The sequence below is a fragment of the Bacillus rossius genome, chromosome 14 (genome assembly GCF_032445375.1).
Source record: "Bacillus rossius redtenbacheri isolate Brsri chromosome 14, Brsri_v3, whole genome shotgun sequence".
Taxonomy (NCBI): Eukaryota; Metazoa; Arthropoda; class Insecta; order Phasmatodea; family Bacillidae; genus Bacillus; species Bacillus rossius.
The window spans coordinates 41,875,683-41,901,550 of NC_086341.1; the positions used below are offsets into that span (position 1 = coordinate 41,875,683).

The 25,868-nt window shown below is 39.2% G+C and overlaps 1 protein-coding gene across 1 annotated transcript in view; it reads left to right on the forward strand.

Moving 5' to 3' along the window:
- The first annotated feature begins 5,270 nt into the window (after window positions 1-5,270).
- Window positions 5,271-25,868, forward strand: part of LOC134538822 (ABC transporter G family member 20) — a 119,167-nt gene continuing 98,569 nt past the window's right edge. The window contains exon 1 of the mRNA XM_063380336.1: window positions 5,271-5,386. The gene's annotated coding sequence lies outside the window, so the exon portion shown is untranslated. The remainder of the gene's footprint in view (window positions 5,387-25,868) is intronic.

Here is a 25,868-nt window from a genome sequence, read left to right on the forward strand (position 1 = left end):
CTTCAAGCCATATGCCTAGAAGGTAACATGGAATCTGAATTTCTATTTTCATCTTAGCATCAGAAAAATCCAACCTATAAATTAATATTAAATTTCAACCAATGTTTACACATACTTATCGGCTAATGATAGTTATATTAATAACGTATTTAAAGTCAGCGGTCATATATAATTAGAATGCTAAAGTATTAAATAAATGGAGCGTTGGTTTACAATAAATAAAACATAAGAAAATACATTTAAAACCGTAAAAAATATTGAAAATTTCAGATAGTTGAGTAAATGAGTTATAAAATGTTTACTGAAAGAATGAAAGAGTATGCTTGAAAATTTTCCAAGTTTCAGTGTCTTTAAAAATATAAGAAAAAAGTTTTCTCAATTAAACCCAAACCTTAATTCAGATTTCGTTTTTCACGTAATATACTATTATAAATGCGGATTATCTTTTTTATGTTAAAGTCTCACAATACTGTGAAGATGATTCACAGGGGGGGATAATGTTAATTTTAATTTACGTTTTTAAGTATATGTACGTCGGAACTCTTATTTATACACTACTGCAATGCAAAGACAAAAAGTGGTTGTATTCAAGTTGGTGTTTCTTTTACCCACCGGCTTGTGAGACTATTTCGGCAAGTTCACAGAGAATTCCTGCTTTGAAGTCAAAAATGATTTGGCAGCAGATCACTGTTTCATATAAGTTAGTGAAAAACATATATTCATTGTTATTTCCTATCAATTAGAATCATACACTGGTAAAGACCTGTAAAATTCGCAGATTCATTTCGCGATAGGATAGAGTCCAAATACTTTTGACATTATTTTGCTTCAGTGATTGGGCCACAGTTTATCTGAAGGACTCTGGGCCAATGAAAAATCTTTAACAGAAGAATTAGCGAATCACGATCATTCCAGTCAACAGGTGTTACTAGTCGGTAACCAATCAGCAGATGTAATTTGCACGAGTGCGTAGAGGATCATGGAGTCTATCCTTTAGGGATTTGAAATCGCCAATTTTACAGGTCTCTATACATTGGTTTAATTTTTCTAAAGGTAAAATAATTTTTATCTGAGATAACGTAAGACTTTTTAACTTAAAAAAAAGTGGTGTTTTGTAGAGGAGATGAGGGTAATTGAGAATGAAAGAACTCTCAGAATCTTGCAATACAGACTTTTTTTTCTCATTCAAGGTCATCTCAGCAAAGAAGTCTTCATCGCATAACTGCTCGTTATGAAATGTAATGGGTTGTAAATCACTGAGAATCACTGTTTTCTTCGTCGTCTGTTTATGCACAGTGTCGTCGGCTGAAAGACTTGTAATTGCACATAAATGCTGATTCTGTTCGTACTTGCATGTTTGTGTATCATCATCAAAGTTTTCCATCCCGACTGACGTGATTCCTTTTGTAGTCAAAGTATCATTCAAATGTCGAATTAAACTAACTGGGATGTTATAAGTGTATAAAATTATTTTGCTTGTGTTCAGTATATTTTATATTTAAATGGCATTGTATAAAAAAGTGTAATTTAAAAAAACACAAATAAAAATATTTTAGAATGGAAATAAACAAACATGCTTTGAAATTATTTTTAAAAATCATTAGTATTCCAAAGCACTGTTACAGTTTGAATATTTCTTGTATTCCATTGATATGTTTCTTTGGAATGTCATTTACATCACCGCTAGTAAACTTAGCTATCTCTTTAAAAGTTTAAAAAAAAGATAATAATGACAAAACGATGGGGTTTTTATATAAAAAAATAATTTATGTCTCTTGAGAGACAAAAACATAATTTTTAAGTCCGAATTCGGAAGAAAAAAATCGAAAATATTTTTAACTAGTTACAAATTTATATAAAACAAATCCTACTCAAAATAAATTTACTTAACATAGATGACTCGTTAACTTTGTATTAGAATCTATACTTTTAAATAGCATGCTACTAAATTATAAACTAAGGTCATAATAGGACAAATGTTTTGAACACTTGTAAGGAAGATTGCAGATTCATTGAAATTATAATTTCCCGTGCCTTAGCCACGTTATTTATTGAAGTTGTGTTAGAAAAATTATTATTTTTTTTTAATTTTTCGTGTATATGAACAGAACTATCATTAAAAAAGTTAGGAAAACAAACATAAACGTGAAAATATAATCGTATAAAAATTATAATTCTACTATTTTCACTAACATATTCTAAGAAAATTTCATGTATTTCATTTGATAACAATTTGATTTAAAAATAAATATCACTATTGTAAAATTGCATTGTGTTGACAGAGTTTAAGATTCGTATATAAGGAAAACTAAGCCATAGTTTAGTGACTTACTTGATTGTAAAGTACTTTTTTTTAAAATAATTTCTGCATGTTCGGTAAGAAATCTTACTTGATTAAAAGAAACACAGTGCTTAAGAAGACCATGATCGTTCAGTGTGAACAGTAAATGTGTGTATATATATTTGATTTAGGTAATTAAAATCACGGCGCTAAGGTGACATTCTTTAGAGAATAGTTAAGGGATCAACCGCCAGGGATCCCCGCGCTGTGATTGGATCGTCGCTGAGGAAGTCAGCATTATCCAACCCCGGGCCGACCCTAGTCAGGTCAGTAGTCTGGTTGTGGGTTTGTCATGTGACAAAGTCAAAGTCTGAAAAGCAAACAATTTGTGATTACAATGAAGTTTAATTCCAAAACCTGACTGATGAGTAGAGACCTGAAAAATTCGCGGATTCATTTCGTGAATAGCTACAATTTCAATAATTATACCTTAGTGCTGCTTCTGCCATTGGTTCACTGTTAATCTGGAGTAATGAGGGCCAATTAGAGACCCTCACTCGTACAAGTGTAGAATCACAGGCTACCCAGTCGAGACGACTCACAAGTCAGCAGCCAATGAACAGTTGGCATTTGCCTGAGTGTGTAGAGGATATTGGAGTCTATCCTGGATGTCATTAAACCCGCGAATTTTTCCGGTCTCAACTGATGAGACTATTCTTCCTATCAGGTATCTTTCAAGCTGTAAAATAAATTTCTAGTATTCGCTTTTATGTAGCTACGATTTTTTTTATTTTGCTTGCCAATTTCTAGCGAGAGTGACTTCACTTTAAGACCGTAAACAATCCTTCCTCTTTTTATTTCATCTTTTTTACATTAAAATTATTTATGATACGAATAACCGAACATTGCATCGATTAAATCGAAGCTCTCGTCTAGTTCAGTCGTAGAAAATATAATTTGTCAATTGAAAATAATAGGTTCAGTGGGAAAATGTTTATACTTCAAAAATATGTTTTTATTTCAGAAAGGTAGATAACTGCAAAATTCGCGTTATTTTCTATTGCCAAGCTAGATTTCACAAACGTATGGTTGAAAAAGGTTTTGTATCATGTGTTCATTGGCCTCTGACACATTTAACTCTCTCTCCGTGTAGCGCATGATTCGGTCATATTGTTTTGTCAAACGTTTGGAACGCGCTTTTGTTCGTTCAGGGTGAGTCAAGTAAACAAGTTATCCAATAAGTGTCATCAAGTGCACATAAGATTTTTAATTTTAGACTGTTGCAAAATAATAAAGTGATTTTTTTTTATCTCACTACACTTAACACAGCACAAAGCACAAAGCAAGAAAGCCCAGTTTTCTTTTTCTGCTATCAACACGCTAAACGGAAAACACCTTAATAAAATTTAAAAAAAGGTAATTTAGCTTAATCAACTAAAAACGTATATTTATGTAACCATGTGCTTTTTTTCTTCGCTGGCCCTAGAATTGCAGGTATATTGTTTGGTTTCAGTGAAATTCACTAGGAGCCAATACAGACCAGCTTTGTAATTTTTGTTTCATGTATCTTGCGTTGTTGCCACACGCCGGTCGAATGGATGGGAGAAGATAAGCGTAGCATTGATATTATGTATATTTGTTTAAAACTTATCATACCAACATTATGACGGTAAACATATTATCTGCTTTTAGCGAAAACGGTAATTTTATCGTTTATTTGTAAAAGTTAATCTCCAGTCCATAGTTTATAGCAAATATGATAAATGATTTTATCGCCGGTTGATTACATACATTAGTAAATTATTGACTAATCGAGCCATTATCGCAGTCAGTCCTTGCCGTTTGTCGCAAGCAAGCTCGCCTGCATTGGTCTCCAGAGTATTTTTGACGTGATAACGTCTTATAAATCGATGAGCGCCGGCTGTACGCACGAAAAAGCATGACTCATTGTCACGTTCCGCCTGAGCCGAGCGTGCAAGAACCGGCCAACCACCGCGCGAGAAAATCTTGTATAATATCAAACAGGTTATGGCGGGCATTTTAAAAGCAGCAATTTAAATTTTTTTATTTATTTGTCCAATTTCGTCATTTCATATTAACAATTTGTTGACATTGATTTGATTTCAGTTTATTTCTAATAACTAATTGTTTGTGATTATTTTCAAACAAATTATTTAAATTATATTTGCAAAAAACTGTAAATAATATTTGAAAATTAAAAATGTATGCAATTTTTCATCAATGTTTTCTTATGACTAAGGGCATGCATTTTTCGCAAAAAAGATTCAGAGAACAGCTGAAAGTTAAAACACTTTAGCATCGTCTGTGTTTCTTGATTGGGCGCATGCATACTTTTAGCACACCAATCACAGTGATTCAGTTGGGATTCAAGCGCGTCCTGGGTGGCTCGTGCAAACAAGGCAAAGACTTCTCTCGCAGACGGCCGCCAATCACAATGAATAAACCACTGATTGTGGGTATACCTTTTTGCAGTCTTAATAGGCGTTCAGAATTATTCGCGAAAAATGCTTGCCCCTACTCATGACGTTATCACGTAAAATTATCGTCCGTAAACAGACTTTACAGACAATACTTTTTTTTTAATTTTATTTAAATCCATTCACGTTATGTCACAGAGCATCGACCTTCCCCGTGTGCTGATTAATTTCAGAACCGTTTCGACACCGACGAAGAGGGCTGGCTGTCACGACTCGAAGGTTCGCTCACATGACGTATGTGGCCCCACGCTGACCCTGACTCGTGGCAAAAAATTTCCCCCGTCCGCCGGCTTGCGTCAGCGGCTTTGATGAGAAGCGCTTCGCTGACGGGGAAACAGTAACAAGAAACTAGCCATGCGGCGGTGGCGGCGTGGTAAGTAGTGGGTAGGGGGGGTGTTTACTGAGCGTTTTAGCAGTGCGCCAGGGGGGAGGGGTGGGGGTAGTCTCGAGGAGGGCAGGGAGGGGGAAGGAGGGAGGTCCGATGGCCAGCCGGTACCCACGCATGGCAGTCGCGACTCTGACACCGCGCGCGAGAGATACCCGAGTTACCCGCCTCATCGTCCGTTCGAGTCTCCCATCCCTCACCAGCGTCGCAGCGACATCCACAGTGAGTACCGGCGCCGTCCGCTCGGCAGCGCTGTGTGTCCTCCATTCGTGGAGTGCTCAGAGCCACGTGATGCGTTACTAACAAAAAAATACTAATTATCGCACCCTGAGTACAATACTATCGTAACTCAAAAACCAGTGCAATACCATCACAACTCAGATGCCATAGTCTTACACATATTCTTATATAATGTTTTCCAGAGTGCAACACTACATTATTTGCCTTAAGTCCCGTAAAAGTAAATATAATATTGCGATAGTCTTGCAGTGCCTAAATAATGATGTTTTCCTGCTTATGGTAAAAATATCTCAAAAACTCAATTTTTTGAGTTAAGATAGTCTTGTACTCAGGGTGCGTTATGTCGAGTGTGGCTTAACGGTGTCCAGGAAAATTATGCGGGGCCCCGCTCCGATGATTTTTCATTTTTTTGTTTTATGCACTTGTCTGCCTAGTGTCCTTTTAAACACATGGACCTTTATTGGGAAACAGGAAATTAACATTTAACTAGCACCAATTTCAATTAATGATTTCATACAGTAAAAAAAAAGTTTCAAATATTTTATTGGCACCTTGACCTTGAGCATTTTTTTTATAAAACGGACCCGAAGAAAATTAACAGTTCTCAAAATGTATTAGCAAAATCATTGTCGAAACTTAAGTACCAATCCATAGAGACCGGAATAATTCGCGATTTCAATGACCTGTAGGATAGACTCCATGATCCTCTATGCATGCGGGAAAATGACATCTGCTCATTGGCTACTGACTCGTGACACCTGTTAACTGGGACGCTAGTGATTCGATACTTCTTTTGTTAAAGGTTTTTCATTGGCCGAGTGTCATTCAGATAAACTGTTGCCCAATCACTGATGCTGTAAAAAGGCAAACGTTTTTGGATTTTAGCCTATCGCGAAAGGAATCCGCGAATTTTTCCGGTCTCTACCAATCCAGTTTGAAATTTTTGTTTGAAAGAGTTTATTTTCAAATTGTTTCACGTAAGAGCCTCCAGGAGGTCTGACGTCACCTGTTACGGTTTCTAACCGCAAACAATACTACAATTAACTTAACCACTTGTATAGCACTAGAAGTATCTACCTTTCTAACGGTAATTTTTGACAGCCGAAAAGTTTACTAAGAGATATTAATAGGTTTAGATTCATATCATCGGCTTACCATCAAAATCTCCTAAGTCTAATGCACAATTTTTTACAGGAGAGGCAAAACAACATTTTGTTTTGGATATAATGGAAAATACAGATATGCTGTAATAAATATAAATGTCAAAATAAAGAGATGTTTAATTATAAAGAAAGAAAATACATTCTGTAAATGATTTATTAGTTTTTTTTAAAGACAAATAACGTATTGTTTTCTTAATACGAGAGTTCAAAGTCATAGGACGATTCAATTAAGTCTGATAGATGTCATTGCATTCGTAACTTGACTTTGGGAGTTTTACATGCCTATTTCGTAGGGACCGGAAAAATTCGCGATTTCAATGACCTGTAGGATAGACTCCATGACCCTCTAGCCTCTACGCACGCGGAAAAATTACATCTTCTCATTGGCTACTGACTCGTGACACCTGTTAACTGGGACGCTAGTGATTCGATACTTCTTTTGTTAAAGGTCTTTCATTGGCCGAGTGTCATTTAGATAAACTGTTGCCCAATCACTGATGCGGTAAAAAGGCAAACGTTTATGGATTCTGGACTATCACGAAATGAATCCGCGAATTTTTCAGGTCTCTAGACATAGGACTTTTGATAATATGCCGACGATAAACTAGATGTGAAAATTTATAACACACGATCTTATTGATTCCTAAATAATATGGCGTAGTCTCAGCCATGTAACGTGTTTCTAGTTTCATAGTTCCCAACAGTTGTAGCATTAATGTATGTGTTCTTCAGCCTCTGTTGTCCTGACAACAGTGATTGTAAACAAATCCGTGCGAATTCCAATGTTCGTAAACAATGTTTCTTGCGTTGTTTTGCAGGTGACAGTTGTGTTGTTGGGGAATGGGTTCTACTAAAATTTCAGACGAGTTACATGGCACAGATTATAACGTCACCACAAAGGTTCGTAGCAATACTTTACCAGTGGAAAAAAAACTGCACACTAGTTTGTTGCCTTTAGCATAGAGGCTAAAACATTTATAATCTACGAGAATTGTCGCCTTTACATCTCAGGCACTCCCATGACTCGGATACAAAAAATAAATATCTCAGCAAGTTGAATGCATTAAGTTGGCTCCAAATTAATTGCGTAGGGCTATAAATGTTTGGTGATTAATAGAGACCAGAAAAATTCGCGGGTTCAATGACCTCCAGGATAGACTCCAATATCCTCTACACACTCGGGCAAATGCCAACTGTCCATTGGCTGCTGACTTGTGAGTCGTCTCGACTGGGTGGCCTGTGATTCGACACTTCTATCAGTGAGAGACTCTAATTGGCACTTTTTACTCCAGATTAACAGTGAACCAACGGCAGAAGCAGCACTAAGGTAAAATTATTTGAATTGTAGCATTTCAAAAAATGAATCCGCGAATTTTTCAGGTCTCTAGTGATTAATGGTGAAGTTTGACTTAAATTAAAAAAGCGAACTTAATGTCTAAACACCTCTATGAAAATGTGTACTTTTTTACCCTTGAAGTTCATACTTGAACTTCGATTTGGATGAAACTTTTACAGTCGAACTGATTTATTTATTATTTGCTTGTATGAAAAAAAAATAATTTTGTAAACGACAGATCTTTGCGTATGTTCTAGCGAGGAACTGGAAAAATTCATAGTTTCAATGACCTTCAGGATAGACTTCACAGGCCTCTGTATACTTCCGGCAAATAAACGCCTGTTCATTGGCGGCTGATATGGGAGTCGTCTCAACTGGTTTGTCTGAGATTCGATACTTCTTTGGTCGCGTGTCTCTCGTTGGCTCAAGAGTCGTCTAGATGAACATTGATGCAATAGCAAAATCAGCTCAAAGGTGCATATATATATATTTGAATTTTAGCCTATCGCGAAATGAATTTGCGAATTTTTCCGGTCTCTAGTTATGTAGCAAGTAGTGACTGTTAATAATGTTCGCGGGCTTTCATGGCCATTGTCTGAAGTGGCTTGGCTTCTGGGTTGTAGCCGTGTCCTTGTAAAATAATTCACCGACGTTTCGGTCGACATTGCAGTCGCCATCATCAGGGAGCAGTTAGTAACTATTTACAGTTATTGAAGTTATTGGCAGGACATTTTTATTGTACACGGAGGTACAATACAACACGGAGGTGAGGTGATTTTCACAATGAAAATTGAGAAAATGTTCTTTATTTCCCGTTTTTCGAATACATGTCATAATCGGAATACGTTGAAAATTTAACAATTTATAAATTTATTTATCTTTATTGAAGCATAAAATGAACATAAACAACCTCATAGTGTACCTAATCGAAGAATTTTAAGTAATTTAAAAAATGTTCGACTCATTTAATTTCATCAATTTCTATGCACGATTTTTACAATGAGCAACAAAAAAGGCAACTAATTTTGAGTATTTTTTTTATGTAGTTTGTTTACTTACTATAGGAGACAAATTATTCGCGCCATAGCTTTTCGAAAAAAAAAAAATCTTAAATTTTACCCACTCTAGTGTGCACTGTTTCAGCATCACTAAGGTCTTGAACAGATTTACGATGTTTCGTAACTAGACACATAAAAAAAAGGTGTGGCAAAAAAGAAAATTTGTGGTGAAAAAAAAGTTCGTAATTAAAATTGTGTTTTAATTAATTTAAGTGGAAGATAGGCGTTAAAAACCATAATCATAAAGGTTTAGGTACGTATACGTATGTACAAGTTGCACATGTTTATAGGTGACCACACGATCACGCAGAGAATGTACTTGCCACTGTGTATGTGTAGGATTTCGTAACTACTTCTTAGAACTGTACATCGATCAAAGACATGGCCCCAAGCCTTTTCACCTCCACAGGGACGTCGAAAGGTATTGGCAATACCACCCGTGACCTCGTAGCGTCGGCTTGGCGGAGAAAAAAACCTGTTGCTTCTTACTTATGCCTCTCCGAGTTCGCGGCTTCATTTATCAGTCTAGAGCTGAAGAAGTTATCTTGTGAGAAGATTTCTCTCATACTATTTACGTTTTTATCTCTTGAAGTTTATGTCTTGATTTTTTTTCTCATTTAATCGTAGTTAAAAATTTAGAATTAGCACATGTTAAAAATTTATTGCTTTTTTTTTTTTTTTACAAATATCCAGCATTTTAAAAAATAATAAAAATCACGAGTGTTTATTTATAAAAAGGGTAAAAAAACTACACGTGCGCACAAATTATACTTTTAGTAGGTTCAGGCATTTTTCGCGAATAAATCTGAACGCCTGCTAGACTGCAACAAGGTATACCCGCACCAGCAGGTTTCGTCCTTGTGATTGGCGGCCGTCCGCGAGAGAAGTCGTTGCCTAGCTTGACCGAGCCACTCAGGACGCGTTTTATTCCACACTCAGGAGCTGTGATTGGTGGTTTTAGCAATCGACTTGTGCCTGGAAGAACCTCGCCCAATCACGAAACACGGACGATGCTACAGTGTTTTAACTTCCAGCTGGTCTCGGGATCTTTTTCGCGAAATATGCATGGCCCTAGCTATTAGCTCTCTCGCACAAGCTTGCTTATGCGAGAGTTAAGTTTGCTTGTTTCCTGTGAAAAATGATGTGTTTGCGTTAGTGAAGTACACAGGCAGTCACCATGCAGTTGGGTGGAAACTAGAGACAGGAAAAATTCGCGGATTCATTTCCCGTAATGCTAGAATCCAAACACATGTAAACATGATATTTCTCCTGTGATTGGCTCACAGTTTTTTTTGTGAAGTAGTTTGAACCAGTGAAATACCTTTAACCAAAGAAGTCTCGAATCGGAAGCATTCCCAGTTGACAGGTCTCACAAGTCAGTAGCCAAATGAGTAGAGACAGGAAAAATTCGCGAGTTTTTTTCGCGATAGGCTAAAATACAAATAGTTATACCTCAATGCAGCCTCTGTTATTGGCTCACAACTCACCTAGATGACTCTGGGCCAATGAGAAACACCCAACCAAAGCTGTATCGAATCACAGGCTGCTACGTTGAGACGTCTCATAAGACAGCAGCCAATGAGTGGGTGACATTTGACCGAGTGTACGTAGAACTATGGAGTTCATCCTACAGGTCACTGAACCCGCGAATTTTTCCGGTCCCTACCTTTAACCAAAGAAGTCTCGAATCGGAATCATTCCCAGTTGACATGTCTCACAAGTCAGTAGCCAAATAAGCATGTGGCATTTACCTGAGTATGTAGAGGATCTTGGAGTCTATCCTGGAGGTCATTGTAACCGCGAATTTTTCCAGTCTCTAGTGGAGACTATGCCGAGTGTATCGCAGGCTGCGTGCATCAACAACTTGTCCGTCGGCTAGAGTAACCTCTCCCGTGGCTGGTCCCAGATCCGGTCAGAGGAGGGGGGATTCGGGGTAGCCGCCGACTAACCTTCCTTCTGAGAAAATCATCAGGCACAGAGAACTATTCCACCCCACCTCGCCTGAGCACGCGCACGCAGGTAGAAGTTACAGTCAATTTGCGGACTGTTCTAAGAAGAATTCACCTCAGATGAGCGAAGGATACCTCGTTATTTCACCTAGTTAGATCTTAGTAGAATCTACTCCGTATTTAAACTTCTTAAACCTGTTTTTTTTTCTCGGTATGAACCGCGTAAACACACACGTAGAAGAAAAAGCGTGTTTTTGTATGAGTCTTGGGCAGTTCTTGAATATTGTTTTTTATATTCCAAGATTAGTCTTGTAGGTTCGTGTTCAAGTTAAGTGACTTGGCACCCATTATTTACGAAGATCCCTGGGTAATTAGTAGAGACATGCAAAATTCGCGGATTCATTTCGCGGTAGGCTAGCATCAAAACAACTATACCTTCGTACCGCTTCTGCGATTGGCCCACATTTTATCCGGGGAACTGTGAGCCAATGGGAAACACTAAACCAAGAAAGTGCCGAATTACGGACAGCCTAGTTAAGACGTCTCACGCATCAGTAGCCAACGAACAGGTGTCATTTCCGCGAGTATTTAAAGGACTGTGGAGTCTATCCTAGAGGTCAATGAATCCGCGAATTTTGCAGGTCTCTAGAAATTAGTAACCAGCGTTCTACATAAGTTTAAGCTGAAAATGTTTAACACTGCAGATTATTCGTCTGCCAGTTTGTCCTATCACAAAGGTTAAAGAACATATCAACGACTATAAACATGAAAACCCACGATCAGCTATAGCAGAACACTCCTTGGAAACCAGACACAGCATTGATTTCGACCAATTCCACACCATTGCCAACATCTGACAATACAAGAAAAGATACATTCGATAATCATTAGAACTATTCAAACACCCAGTAATCATAAATTAAGCAGAATATGGGCTCCACCCTTCAAAAATCTTCAAATCCTAGCAAAAGACAGGTCGTCTCTGGTTGGCTAAACAGCTCAGCCAATCAGAAGAGAAGAGGCCACTGATTTGCCAGCACCCCCCAGCCAATCACAGAAGCCCAGCTACGATTGGCCAAACCAACATGCAACCAGACGAAAGGAAGGCTGTGATTGGCCCACAGCTGCAGCCAATTGGGAAACTCTCCTTTCAGGCGAGAGTATTAAAGACAGAACATGTAATAACAATAACTCCAGTAGGTAACTCCACCCTCATAATGGCGATTGCAATGTCGACCGAAACGTCGGTGATATGTTTGCCTTGGACGCGGCTACAACCCAGAAGCCAAGCAACTTCAGACAATGGCCGCGAGAACCTACTATCTTTATTAAGGTATTTGGAATACTACAAAAAGTTATTGTGTCTCTGTAAAACACGTGGTTCTGAAATATGTTTTTTTTCAAGATAATACTGAGTAGTATTTACTAAATACTAGCGCATAATTTTATATTTAAATTAATGTTTCTTTAAAGAATTTTTTCTAAACCATGGACAACGTAATCGAATATTCAATAATTTTATTTTATTTTATTATTGTTATTACTGTGCGCAATTAATAGAGACCGGAAAAATTCGTGATATCAATGACCTGTAGGATAGACTCCATGATCCTCTATGCATGCGGGAAAATGACATCTGCTCATTGGCTACTGACTCGTGATACCTGTTAACTGGGACGCTAGTGATTCGATACTTCTTTTGTTAAAGGTTTTTCATTGGCCCAGTGTCATTCAGATAAACTGTTGCCCAATCACTGATTCGGTAAAAAGGCAAACGTTTTTGGATTCTAGCATATCGCGAAAGGAATCCGCGAATTTTTCCGGTCTCTAGCTATCTATATTAAGTTATTTGCAATACTACAAAAAGTTATTGTGTCTCTGTACAACACGTGGTTCTGAAATATGTTTTTTTTCCTTCAAGTTAATACTTAATACTGAGTAGTATTTACTAAATACTAGGGCATAATTTTATTTTTTAATTGATGTTTCATTCAAGAATTTTTTTTAAAGAATGGATAACGTAATCGAATATTCAATTATTTTATTTTATTATTCTTATTACTGTGCATAATTAAAAATGGAAAGCTATTCACGGGATGGTTTACAAATTGGAGGTACTGGGATAACACGAAGCATAAATACCCAGTAAGAATCCGAACCCAGTATTAGTGCGAACACTTTTGTGTAGTGATACAGTTGTTTAAATGTAAATTTATCAATTGACAAATATCTGTAATTTTACATGATTACGTCCGTTTTATTTACAAAAAAAAATACAGTGTGTAGGCAAGTAACACATAAAGATTCTAGATGCGAGTACAATTGATATTAGAAATTTTCTCATTCTCTTTTCATTGTAAAAGACGGTAATAGATCCGTAAAATTTGAATAATTATTTTCAAAAAGGATTAAATATTTACTACTTTACGGTCGAATGAGAAACATGCAAGTTTACAAGATCTGTGGATTCTGGCCCGACACTATAATTTATCACAAATTTTCCAGGGCTCAAATTATGGAGGTAATATTGGGAGTCATGTTTCCAATATTTTGGAAAAAGTGGTTTTGCAGAAATTTTTAAGAGGATTCATAAAAATTAAAGATTTGCAGTCAAAGCCTAGGCACAAATGGTTCATTCAAAACTGTTTCACACATTGATACAGACTTTCAGCTCATGTACGAGTTGAAATGTAAATAAGTGTTCTAAGTAATTCAAATTATTAAATACGCGCTTTATAACATCATAAAAACACATTTATTATCATCCAAAAATGTTTTTAAAGTGAATTGAATGTCAATCATGGACACAGCTTTTAATAATAGAAGCACAACTAAGGAGACTGCTACTTAAGGCCCACCTAGTCGGAGGCGTATCTGTGTCAGTGAGGCAGGATGATAAGCGCGACGCTCGCTGGTGCTTCTAGCGCCTTATTGCCCTCTAAGCGCAAGTCTCTGAATTGGCGCGCAGTCTTCTCGTCGTGCGTATGAGCGGTGACCGTAACATTATATGACGGAGAAATGAAGATAAAGTTGTAATGCAAGTCCCTTAAGTACTTTCAATAATCTGTACCGGCTGTTTTATGCTTAAAAATTACTCTGAAAACACACCTTGTAGCTATTTTAACTCTTCTGAAAAATAATCCGGAAACCAAAATTCTTATCGGTAGAGACCGGAAAAATTCGCGGATTCCTTTCGCGATAGGCTAGAATCCAAAAACGTTTGCCTTTTTACCGCATCAGTGATTGGGCAACAGTTCATCTGAATGGCACTCGGCCAATGAAAAACCTTTAACAAAAGAAGTATCGAATCACTAGCGTCCCAGTTAACAGGTATCACGAGTCAGTAGCCAATGAGCAGATGTCATTTTCCCGCATGCATAGAGGATCATGGAGTCTATCCTACAGGTCATTGAAATCGCGAATTTTTTCCGGTCTCTACTTATCGGCCCTCCGAGAATTCTAAAATGTTTTGCGTGAACATACCACACTCGGGTATATCGAGTGAGTAGTTTATAAATGGCGTTGTTTTTCCCGCAGCACTGCAAAAGGCATGTGTGTGTGTGTGCGTGCGTGTGTGTGTGCCCGGGTGGGCGGGGGCCTTAAGAAAGCCGCGCTGCCGTGTGGTTTGTATGTACGTCTCGCGTGCGGCACTTCACGGCCAGAGCTATTTCTGTCTGTTCCCACGGCGCAGACTGTTCCCGCCGGACGGACTGCTGCCTCGTCCGAGGCTCTGCTGTGACGTGCGCGTGACGCAGTCCTCGTGCCTGGACACCCCTTGTCTGCCTCGTTAAGGCCCGCGCCGGGTCGTTACCACGACGCCGAACGTACAATAACGCCGAATACCACAACGCCGAATGCCAAATTGACCGCAACGCCGACAGCTAGAAAACTGCTGTGTACCACAACGCCGAAATACAGTAACGCCGAAAAATGTTGCTGCGGGGAGGGAAGGGGGATGGGGGGCCACAGGAGCAAAATGTAAAAACAACTGAATGAATTTGTGGCAGTCCTGCAATGACATTTTTTCAGCGTTAATGTAGTTCGGCGTTGTGGTGCGTTAAGGCGCCCGCCCACCCGGGCACACACGCGGTGAGCAGAGCTCCAGGAAAAACACCGCGATTTCAAAACCACTCAACATATCCGGGCGAGGTCTGCTTACGAAAAGCATTCAACAGTTCGCTGAGGGCCGGAAAGTACTTTTGATTTCGGATTAAGTTTTTAAACTGTATTTTTAGAAGAGTTAAAAATTGTTAAAAACGCGTGTTTTCAGAGTAATTTTTTGGACGTAAAACAACCGGTATGGATTCTTGAAAGCAATTAAGGGACTTGCATTCCAACTTTATCTTGATTTTTCCACCATATAATTTAACGGTCACCGCTCAAATTCTATAGTTGTCCTCAGGGGCGTAGGAACCGGGGGGGGGACAGGGGGGACGTGTCCCCCTGAACTTTTTGGGTGGAGGGGACTGTCCCCCCCCCCCCAACTTTCTAGACCGTGATATGTTTATTTTATAATATTATTCTGCCCAACTTTATTTGTAATTTCTTCACTCTCAAATTTTATCTTAAGGAAACAATAATAATTTTAACATCGATGTATCCAATGGTTAGATACAAAAACTGCTTAAAAAGTGCTATTTTGCACATTTAAAATCAAAATTTTCCGGTGGAGGACCCCCGGACCCCCCGTCTTAGTAGGAGGGGAATGGGTTTACATGACATCAGAATCATTATTTGTCCCCCCCCCCCCCAACTTTATGAACACAGCTACGCCAATGGTTGTCCTGCAACCCCGGGGAAAGGCCTGCGGCCGAGAGAGCCGAGGTCCTTGGTTATTAAAGCGCGGCCGCTGGTTGGTCGACTGGGCAGCCGCCGGGAAGTCCCGACGCTCAGGGACGCCATGTTAAAGATGGCCGCGCCGACCCGGCAGGCACATAGCCGCGAACAACCGGCAATCATCCAACTGTCGTCGTCGCTTTGCTTTCCGCGCCGAGGTCACGCCAGCCACTCTGGCCACGAGGATAGCGCGGTTAATCTCCCTCCTACTCTCCTGTTCCGCACAGGCCACGCCGATAAATCACACGTTTCTCAAATGTGTTGCCGAGTGTGTTCGTAAGTTATAGCTACTTAACTACACTGCCCAGACTAGGCCTCTTTTTTTTTTTCTTTCCGAAACACGCAGGGGTGCCCAAAAGGGGGGAGGTAACGACGCAGACTGCGTCATTAAAATTTCAGGGGGGGGGGGGTGGTTAAAAGACGAGAAAAATGTACATATTATTTACATAATTATAGCTTCTAATCTGAAAATACGTTTCTGGTGCTTTGATAATTGAAAAGGGGTCTTGTAAATCAAATTGGCAACCCCGCACTTTCCTCAACAAAAGCAGTTTGTAATCTGTCGGTTCAGGATGGAAATATTACCTGATATATGAGCAAAATTATTATTAGAAAATCAGTTTAAATTAATGCAAAATGTGATAAGATATAATACTAAAAAAGTATAATATTATAAAATAATTGAGTAAATCATTGAGAAAATGGCATAAAATATTTCGGGGGGGGGGGGGGGTCGCATCATTAGGTTAGGGGGGGTGAGTCATAGTGTTTGCGGGGGGGGGGGGGGCACCTCTGGAAACACGTAATGCCTACGTGTTGTTTGTTGTTTCCTGTAGCCTCGGGCGTCGGACGAGGATATCGCCTAAGATACCCGAAGATACCCGAAGTGCCACTCGCCACTGCGACGCGGAAGTATTCTCGTCTCTGATAACTTGTTACGAATCAGGTCAGACCTTCGCGTCGGTTGCGATACGGGGATTTTTTGAAGTGAAACTTCTAATGCGACTTCCCACAAGGTTGCGTCAAACGTTTAACGCTACCATGGACGGGGTATAAAAGCACTGTTGCGTTAAACGTTCAACGCTACTGGGGAAGGGGAATAGAAAGAGACAGAGCGAGAGTGAATGCGTGGCACTCGAACGCATGCGCGTAGTAGGTATACCTGTTACAGGCCAGCGCGAGCGTTTTTGCAACGAGTAGCGTCCAATATTCCAAGCACATGCGCGTGGTATTCTTGCTATGCAGCGAAATCAACAGTGTGAGCGTCGTGAAATTAGCTGAAATACGTACTTGATTTTCTATTTTATTGTTGTATTTTAATTTATAATATTCATTATTTCATTTAATTGTTTTTAGTTTGATTTGATTCAATATGATTTCACTAAAAATCTATTTCTACCCCTTCCTATTTTCATTTCCACATTAAGAAGTTTCACTTCTTCCGCGCGGAGGGACTCCACGCACTATATATATATTTTTTTTTTAACTGCAGGCACACTTCGCAGCAAATTTAAAACTTATCACGACACGACGTTAAGTCAACCCGATAATTGCATTTATTGGAGCAATTTTTGTAAGTTCTTACTATACTATTTACAGATGATAGGCTTTGTTGTCATTAGTTTCTCATTTTGCTTAATGGAACGCACACAAAATACCTGAAATTACTGATATAATGTTTAGTTTTTTTACAGTTTACTTGACTTTTTAAGAAAGATCTTGTACAAAATAAGTTATTTAAAAACTTCATACTATGTATATCGAGTATATACATGTACACATATGTGTATGTATTGAGTATACGCACATATTAAACCATAAAATCTTGTGAAATTTCTCGTAGTATTAGTGAACTAACTGGTAACAACGCAATATGAAATTACAGATTCAGAAATATTTTTACAGTTACTTCTTTTCTTTCTGTCGATTGATACACTATCTGTTACACGAAGTTGACAGCCACTGTTCGTGGATAGTTCGTGTTTTAATTTTCACTGCCAGCTAATTCTGAGAGTAAAATCTGTTTGTAACAATCACAGTAGTAACAATGTTGTATACAGTTTAAAAGATTTGGGACTCGAAGAGGATAATAAAAATACGATTTATTTACAAATGTTGCTCAACTGTTCAAAGATCCGACCTGTTTCTTCGTGTTTAGTCGCAAATCTCTGCCACTCCGCTTCGGAGTCGTGGATGGAGCAAGTGGGAATGATACAAATGGAGCATTAGCCGTCAGATGTAAATCAGTTTTTTCCTCCATTTTTTTTCTTCTGATTATTAGAGACCGGAAAAATTCACGGATTCCTTTCGCGATAGGCTAGAGTCCAAAAACGTTTGCATTTTTACCGCATCAGTGATTGGGCAACAGTTTATCTGAATGACACTCGGCCAATGAGAAACCTTTAACAAAAGAAGTATCGAATCACTAACGTCCCAGTTAACAGGTGTCACGAGTCAGTAGCCAACGAGCAGATGTCATTTTCCCGCATGCGTAGAGGATCATGGAGTCTATCCTATAGGTCATTGAAATCGCGAATTTTTCCGGTCTCTACTGATTATCCCATACCAATATGGCGGACTTTTTTTTAAAATTATACCAGCTGTTCTAGCCTGCTTTTATTAACGAATGTAGTTAAGCTGTTCGGAAGAAAACTATTACTGTTTAATATGTTGGTGTGTATTAAAAGTCCAAAAATAATCTTCATATTACGAATGAGCTGAGAATTATATGAGATGTAACCTCCGATACAGGCACAGGTGATACATTTGTAAACAAAAGGCCGGCATGTTGATGCGTGCAGTACACTGAAATCCCCCTCCTTCTTTTGGCTTCACGACCCCTCGACTAGAATCGGATCTTATGATCCATCTGTGTACTTCTCTATCACGAGCAACTGGGTGACCGAGGGGTCGCAGGGATGTGAGAGGCATGGTTCCGTGTCGTTGCTACTCAGATCCCTCAGAGGGGGCTGGCTCTGTAGGAGGTCTGGGGGTGGACGGCGGAGCTGGGGGCGGGTCGGTGGGGCCGAAGTTGGGATGGGTCTCCTCAACCTCTCGACCTAGCCGGGCGCTCTCCAGTAGCATGCCGCGATTGGAAATGGCGAATCTATTCCCCGGTTCTGGGCACTGGTAACAGTGTCAGGCATGTAAAAGACCCATCTTTCTCCTAACCAGGAAAACACCCTAGCGGGATCATATTCCTGGGGGAGTATTTATGAATTTATGAGGTGTGAAACTAAGAACACTGTACTTCTCTAATCTCAGCTGCCGACAGTCAGTAGCTGTTCTCTGGTCGCGTATCGGCGCGGCGTGTTCAACTAGTAAACAGGAAGCTCCGTCACATCGGAGAGAAGCGGAGATACCGCCCAGGGGTGTGCAGGCTTCTGGTGTTGGCAGCCTTCCAGGGGTGGCCAGGCTTCCAGGGGTAGTCAAACTTCCAGGGGTGGCCAGGCTTCCAGGGGTAGTCAAACTTCCAGGGGTGGAGAGCCTTCCAGGGGTAGTCAACCTTCCAGGGGTGTCCAGGCTTCCAGGGGTAACCAACCTTCTAGGGGTGTCCAGGCTTCCAGAGGTGGTCAGCCTTCCAGGGTTGACCAACCGTCCAGGTATCCAAGGGCTTGTCTCTCCCAGACCCGGTGTTTCAAGAAGCTCGGTCCAGTGGGCGAACAAGCACTGCCTCGTTGTGACACGACCGTGACCTCCAGGTCCCTGTCACACGATGCTGGTTCTCTTGTAACATCTCCCATGGCAGCAGGTACGGGTAGTTCTGTGGAAGAATCAGCAGAGCGCCGGCCCTTTTCATACAAGTTTTTTTAATCGGTGATGTATTAGGCTGTATTCCAAAACGTGTCCAAACCGAATCCCAGTAAAAAAAAAAAAATCGGCAACCGCTATAATAAACGGTGCTCTGCGCTAGACATAAACTGGTTTCAACGCATTATAGCTAGAGACCGGAAAATTTCGCGGATTCCTTTCGCGATAGGTTAGAATACAAAAACATTTGCCTTTTTACCGCATCAGTGATTGGGCAACAGTTTATCCGAATGACACTCGGCCAATGAAAAACCTTTAACAAAAGAAGTATCGAATCACTAGCGACCCAGTTAAGAGGTGTCACGAGTCAGTAGCCGATGAGCAGATGTCATTTTCCCGCATGCATAGAGGATCATGGAGTCTATCCTACAAGTCATTGAAATCGCGTATTTTTCCGGTCTTTAATTATAGCGTATGTTTCGCAACCAGCGATACAATTTTCAATGCATAAATATTAGAGATAGCAGTACCATCGCAAGGAAAAAAAAAAACCTCTTTTCAAATATTCTCAAGAACTTTGCAAGTTGCGCCTATTTCTGGTTATGACTATTAAAGTGTACAAAATGTATTTCAGGATAGCTTCGCTATCATAAAGTTTCATTTGGCACACCAACACACTTGGTATGTCCCCGATGATCACATAAATGACTATATACGAGATAACGGCGCCAGGCGTGGGTCCACCATCTGGACGAAATCAACGAAAATGTGAGCGCGGCGCATGCGCGGAATTTGGGCAACAGATTGGCAATTAATAGGACACCGAAATCCGTTCCCTGAAAATAAGGGTCTCACCGTGTCCCATCGTGTACTGGGAATACGATTAGGGTACAAGTGAATGTAAGCTTTTGGACATACGCCATTGCTAAGTACTTTTTCTGTAGAAGAAAATTAAAAAATACCCAAAAGACAATAACACAAACTAAACAAAAAAATGCTGTTGTCAACAGGATATAAACACCACATAATATTCCATAACAGGAATATTTTCTTAGTTTGTTGACCATATTCCTGTTATGGAATATTATGTGGTGTTTATATCCTGTTGACAACAGCAATTTTTTGCTTAATTTGTGTTTTTGTCTTTTGGGTATTTATAGTTTTATTCTACAGAAAAAGTGCTTAGCAATGGCGTATGTCCAAAAGCTTACATCAAGTCATGCACTTCCATTGCACAAATCTTTCAAAGAAAATAGGGTACAGGTGTGGCATATTCAACACCTAAACCCTTACGTATCATTGTGTCTGGGAATAACGGTCCTATACGTTTCTTAGCTAAATAGCATATTGGGCTTTCAAAATATCGTTTGAAAGACTTTGGACATGCATGCGGTGTGCAGATATTCAGAATAAAACCACGCGATTTGAAAACTGCACAAGATATCAGATTGGTGTTGGAGGCAAAGAAGTTATATTTCTGTATTTCGTTTCTAAAAAAATTTTTCCCAAAAGGGTGAAAATGGATATTTTTTTCAGAATCATTTTTAGACATGAAACAACCCGGTAGAGATTATTGAAAGCAATCAAGGGACTTGCATCACTCCTATCTTATGTCTCCACCATATAATTTTATGGCTGCCGCTCTAATCTCGTATTTACCCCAAGCACGACTGGAAGACTGCGCGCGCCTATCACCACGCCTCACTAACACAACACACCCCTCATAGGCGCGCGCCTTAATACGTAGCCCTATATTTTCTGACGTGACAACGTCTAATAAATCGATGAACGCCGGCTGCACGCACTAAATAGTGTCCCGTTACGCACTTTGTTCCGTTACGCTGTGTCCCGTTACGCTCATTGTACGTTTGCGCCGCATCTATCTCTCTTCCACTCGATTGGCCTATGCGTCCGAGGAGAAGAAAGACAGCGGCAGCACACAACTTACATCTACACGTGAACTGTTTCGTCGACTGTTTATAAAGTGAAGTGAAAAGTTAATGTGGTTTTCATTGCTTATTAAAACAACAATTTCGGCAATAATGGTTAATTATTCTTGCATTTTAAAAATCTGATTACTAGTATAATTTCAAGTATTTATTCTTTTATTATTAAAATAAAAATGATTCAATTTTATTCATAAAAGTATGCAATCATTTCATCAATGTTTTGTTATGACGTTGTCACGTTAAACTATCGTCCGTAAACCGACTTTACAGACAACCATTTTTTTTTTCAATACAAAAATTAAATCTTGTCAGATTATTAACTGGAGCCAATTTTGAAAAGACTATTCAAATAGTGATGGCATAAATGAAGGTATTATATGATTATATTTTAAGATGAATGTTAATTTTAATACCAGCAACAATAACGACCCTCTTTACCATGTTCCCTAAAATTAAGCTATTTTATTCACCAAAATAGTGATGTCACCGGGTTCACACGAGACAAATCACTACTCTCAGGAGTGCTCATAAACACTCCCCCCCCCCACCCCAATGGGTCAAGGTTATGATATAACTCATAAAATAACAATCGTTACCTCCCAAAAAAAAATTCATTTGATAGTGTCCAACAGGGTTGGTACGGGGATCCTAACTAAGGAATTTTTTAAAAAACATGTAAATTGAAATCGTGCTTCAAAGCAAGAATAAAACTAAAATATTACGTGAAATATTACAATTTCAGGGTAATTAATGAGAATTCATAAAGAATTTTATATTTAGTTTTATTTTTATTATTATTATTCCCCTAAATTATTTTCATTTTACTCCCCCCCCCCCTGCCGGACCACCAATTTTTTTTTCTTTCTCAGTGGCCGAACAAACAGCGCCATGACAGCTCCCGTTGCGCGGGGGAGACCAGCTGTCGGCGGGAAGCCTTCTTTTCACAGACGAGAGAGCCAAACGCCCGGTCGTGCATCTTCGGTTTTTTTTTGTTCATTGTAACTCATGATAACTAATGGTCAATTAGGTTAGGTTAGCTACATTATAAATACTTTAAAAACATTGTGGACGGTTGATTTGGTTAGGATAGCTACATTAAAGACACTGTGAAATCATGTAAACGGTGCAGGGGGAAGCGTCAGCTCTCGTCAAAATATATCGATTTCATACATCAAAAATTAGTGTGAAATAGTTACGGTGAATATGTATGGTGTTAAATTAAAAAAAATAGCGTATTTTATATTTTATTTAGAAAATATTTCTTGTTAAATACAACAAACAGCCGTGTCCATGACACAGACACGCCCCAATTTTTCCCCTGATTTTCACATACCAATATGGCGAATGTTTGTTTATATTTGTATCGGCTGTTCTAGCCTGATGCTTTTATTAACGACTGCAGTTAAGCTGTTTGGAAGGAAATAAGATAAAACTATTATTGGTTAATATGTTTATGTATAGAGACAGGAAAAATTCGAGATTTCAATTACCTGCAGGATAGACTCCATGATCCTCTATGCATGCGGGAAAATGACATCTGTTCATTGGCTACTGACTCGTGATACCTGTTAACTGGGACGCTAGTGATTCGATACTTCTTTTGTTAAAGGTTTTTCATTGGCGGAGTGTCAATCAGATAAACTGTTGCCCAATCACTGATGCGGTAAAAAGGCAAAAGTTTTTGGATTCTAGTCTATCGCGAAAGGAATCCGCGAAATTTTCCGGTCTCTATTTATGTATATTAAAAGTACTAAGCGAATCTTCAAAATACAAATAAAATGATGTGAGTTGGCATTTAACCTCACAAAAAAAGTACAGCCGATACATTTCTAAACAAACCGCCGCCATGTTGCCACGTTAGCACACTGAAATCCCCCCTCCCCCCCGCAAAGGTACTCAGTCTGTATGTTCCCCTAATCTCCGAGCAACTCCGACCAATGAGCGAGTGAGAGACAATCAAGTTCGCAGTGCATTTCACCTGCAGGATGCGACACAAGCAAACTTGCAGTTTATACAACTTCTCTAGCTACATCCTGGGCTCATAGAAGCAAACAGAGTTTTCACTCCCGTGTCAAACCTGTGATCTATGATCGGTAGGGACTGGAAAAAACGCGGATTCAATGACCTCCAGCATAGACTCCACGATCCTGAGCATTCTCGGGCAAACTTCAGCTGTTCATTGGCTACTGACTTGTGAGGAGTCTCAATTGGGAGACCCGTGATTCGATACTGCTTTGACTGAGGGTCTGTAATTGACCCCACAGTCCTCCAGGTTAACAGTGAACCAATGGCAGGAGTTGCAGAAAGGTACAATTATTTGCATTTTAGCATATCGCGAAATGAATCCGTGAATTTTTCCGGTCTCTAATGATCTTGCAGTAACGATTCTGACACTACCAACCACACAGCGTAAATCCAACGAAATTTTGGTTTTTCCCGAATGATATCAGGATCTAGGTCTCTTTCAGATTTGCGTGGGTCCAGAGTCTAGGTATTTTAATACATGTATGCGTTTTAATGAAATACCGTCTAATTTGTATTTCCGTGTCTTGATATTTATTACAAAAAATTAAGGATTCTCATAAGATTACATTAGATACTAAAAGTCGTGCCCTTTTATGGTCTTAAAGAATGTTAGGTTAACCTAGTTGTTTCACAATTCATATCCATCATTGGTTCCTAAAATCGCTGGATTAATTTACATATAGTGGTAGCTGTAAATAAAGAAAATACACAAATATAAATTTATAATTAGCTCCTTCAAAGAATCAACTGTTACATTCAAACACACGTGAGTGCCTAAATTAACATAAATATTGGTATTAAAACATAAACGTTTACCGAGTTCACCGGATTCCTTTACATTTGAGGCGCTACACATTATTTAACACTTATGCATCCTATTTATTACTTAAAATACATCAGACAGGCATGGGCAAAAAACAACGATCAATTGACGAGCGCGATTTTAAAAATTAAGGTCTTTAACCTGACGGTTGTTGATTCGCATTTTTATTTTAAAACATTTGTAAAACGGTTTCCTCAATACTTAAATGTTGCACGTGTCAAAATAATCATATTAAGAAGATAATATTACAGTTTGTTCACAAAACACAATATTTAAAAAAAAAAGATTTTCTTTGAATGTGAATAACATTCAGATGTTGTCAAGTGACGTAATTGCTTAGGGTGGCTTGTTTTTAGGACTCTTTATCCAATTTTAGGACATTTCAAGACAATTTTTTAGGACTAAAACGGAAAAAAATTTCCGACAAAATAGGAAATTTTTTATTTTTCTGATTTTTAAAGAATTTTGGTGGAAATTAAAAAAAATATTATAATTTTTGCTGGTTTAGTCGAATTTTTGGAAAATATTGAGGAATTTTTAGTAAATTTTGAAGGTCAAGTTCAAAGTTAAGGTCTTTCAAGATGGCCCGTGACGTCACAATCAATATGGCGGCCGACACCTCCGACAACAAACCCTGAACCCTGGCGCCGGACATTCATTTATATGCTACTGACGTACTGCCATGAAGTTGTTTTAATTATATATTCTTGTTTGCAAAGAACCTTAAAAGAAGGAAAGAACAGATGATGAGCTCCGCGCTGGAGCTGCCGTGACGCTGTTGGCCAAGTGCTGGAGGCTCGACTGAAGCCGTCTCGAGGAGACAGAGAAGAGACAGGCCACCGCCTGTTTGCTCGGCCGAGAGACAAGGCGTGGCCCCGCCCGGCCCGTGGCATACCGACAGTCTGCGAGTGCGCCTGGTGACAGTTACCGATACTTTCTTACTTGCCCGCTTTCATTCTTGCCTACTTGCACACTTGCATTCTTGCACACTTGCTTAATTGCACGTTTTCATTCTTGCATACTTGCATTCTTTCATTCTAGCACACTTGCTTACTTGCACGCTTACATTCGTGCATACTTGCTTATTTGCAAGCTTTACTTCTTGCATACTTGCACGCTTTCATTCTTGCTGACTTGCTTACTTGCACGCTTTTACTCTTGCATACTTGCTCACTTGCATTTTTGCATACTTGCTTACTTGCAATCTTACATTCGTGCACACTTGCTTACTTGCACGCTTACATTCGTGCATATACTTGCCTACTTGCACACTTGCATTCTTGCACACTTGCTTAATTGCACGTTTTCATTCTTGTCTACTTGCATGCTTTCATTCTTGCACACTTGCTTACTTGCACGCTTATATTCGTGCATACTTGCTTACTTGCAAGCTTTAATTTTTGCATACTTGCACGCTTTCATTCTTGCTCACTTGCTTACTTGCACGCTTTTACTCTTGCATACTTGCACACTTGCATTTTTGCATACTTGCACACTTGCATTTTTGCATACTTGCTTACTTGCACGCTTACATTCGTGCACACTTGCTTACTTGCAATCTTACATTCGTGCATA